Consider the following 2,518-nt stretch of genomic DNA (forward strand, 5'->3'; position numbering starts at 1 on the left):
GGAGTTCAAGACCAGCCTGACCAACATGGTGAAACCCCATCTTAAAAAATAAATAAATAAAAAGTTTAGGGGGAAAAAAAGAAATATATTGTATTATTCTACTTCAAAACTACATGATAGTCTATAATAGATTATGTAATACATCTATTACAGTTGCACCAAATAAGCAAAAAACCAAATTTATTGATGTAATTAAACTACTTTTTAAATAATGGCTTTAGTTCCCTCTTTTTATGATCTGATTTTTTTAACATTAATCTCTTTCAACCTTGTTCAAGCCCCATCTGTCTGCATCTATTCTAACATCAATTATTTTAATAACTAATATTTTTAAGTTATGCCAGGCACAGTGGCTCAAGCCTGTAATCCTAACACTTTGGGAGGCTGAGGTGGGTGGATCACAGGAGGTCAGGAGTTCAAGACCAGCCTGGCCAACATGGTGAAACCCCATCTTTAAAATAAGAATAAATAAATAAAATAATTAAAAAGAATAAAGTTATGTGCCATAGTTGTTTGAATTACTTTTAAAAATGAACAACACAGCCAGGCTCAGTGGCTCACGTCTGTAATCCCAGCACTTTGGGAGGCCAAGGCAGGCAGATCACAAGGTCAGGAGATTGAGCCCATCCTGGCTAACATGGTGAAACCGTGTCTCAGCTAAAAATACAAAAAATTAACCAGTCGTGGTAGCATGCGCCTATGGCCCCAGCCACTGGGGAGGCTGAGGCAGGAGAATTGCTTGAAACTGGGAGGCGGAGGTTGCAGTGAGCTAAAATCATGCTACTGCACTCCAGCCTGGGTGACAGAATGAAACTCCATTTCCAAAAAAAAAAAAAAGAACAACACTGGAAAGCAAGACCATGCTTCTAAATAAGGCCCCTAGTTTAAGAAACTAAGTACAGTAGATTTGTAGAAGTAGTGTACAGCTTTCCAGTCTCAGGATGAAATAAGGCCATTATCTTTTTAACAAATTAGTATCTGTCACTGTATTGACCTATTCTTTTATCACCTCATTGTTAAGTATACAAAGGAAGATCACCAATGATGGTAAAAATGTTTAACTATAGAAAAAGTGGAAGAATAATTGACCTCTACAGATGACCTCATGAATTTTATATTCTCATATGTCCCAAATTGAACTCTATGCTATATCCTTGGGCTTTCTCAGAGATGTTTCTACTGTATGCACTGTTTATTCACACTGTTTCCTAAGCTAGAAGTCTTAGACTTTCTTTTTCCAGAAACTCAAACTAGTTAAACAATTTCTAATAATGAGGCTATTAGGTCCTTCTCTTTATTCTGCCCACATTAACCCATGCATTATTACCCAAACACATTCTTTATACATGCCATTACTTGCAAGGAAGGATCTTTCTTCTTTATGTCTGACCAGATTCTTTCACCCTTCATCCCTGATATTCAGTTTCTCCAAAAAGGTAGTACCCTGTTCTATGCTCCATCAGTGGCTCTGTCATTCTTGTGGTATTGGAATTTATTTGCATGTATGTTTGACACACTAAACTATGAAATCCTTCTGAGCAGGGAGCGTACCTTCTATACGTCTTTCTATCTCATCAAACACATAAAATGTGCATCATATAAGGCAAATAAGAAATGTGAAATGAATAAAAGAGTGAAGAAAATACAAACAAATGGATGAATAGCAATAGAATGAAATTAAAGCACTAACTTTTATGGGAGGACAGGTAAGAATTTTAAAGAGATAGGAGATATCCAGGCGTGTTAGCTCACGCCTGTAACGCCAGCACTTTGGGAGACCGAAGCGGGCAGATCACGAGGTCAGGAAATGGAGACCATCCTGGCTAACATGGTGAAACCCCATCTCTACTAAAAATGCAAAAAATTAGCTGGGGTGCTGGCACACACCCATAGTCCCAGCTACTCAGGAGGCTGAGGCAGAAGTGCTTGAACCCAGGAGGTGGTGGTTGCAGTGAGCCAAGATTGTGTAACTGCACTCCAGCCTGGGTGACTGGAGAAAGAGTCCATCTCAAAAAAAAAAAAAAAGGAGGTAAGAATTTTTACCCATTTGAAATCTATAGAATATCTATATACATAGACATATTATCATTTTTTAAATAGAAATACACCAGGTCCAAAGAAGAGTTCTTAAATTTAGAAACAACTCAGATCACTGGCAGAAAGAAGACCTGGGTGTCTTGCTTTACCAGGTGAAATCAGCCAGTCAGGTCCTGCAGAAAAGATCTTCCTCCACTCAGCTGGCTTCCGGCCTGGGACAATCCTTTGTTTTTATGCACTGTTGTAGCACAGACTACCTTTCTCTACCTTTCAGCACTCCTTGCCTATACCCTGAATCATGTACCTAAAAATTCTGTTCTTGTTCTGTATAAAACTCTGCAACTCTCATTTTCCCAGGTTTAGACTCTCTGAGGTTGATACTGCCTGATTTGGAAAAATAAATCTCACCTTGGTTATTGGGAGAATCTGTATCTCTACCGACTCCTAGCCTGGCCTGTTTCTTCCTATCTTTTTTTTTTTT

The sequence above is a fragment of the Cebus imitator genome, unplaced genomic scaffold (genome assembly GCF_001604975.1).
Source record: "Cebus imitator isolate Cc_AM_T3 unplaced genomic scaffold, Cebus_imitator-1.0 Scaffold81, whole genome shotgun sequence".
Classification (NCBI taxonomy): domain Eukaryota; kingdom Metazoa; phylum Chordata; class Mammalia; order Primates; family Cebidae; genus Cebus; species Cebus imitator.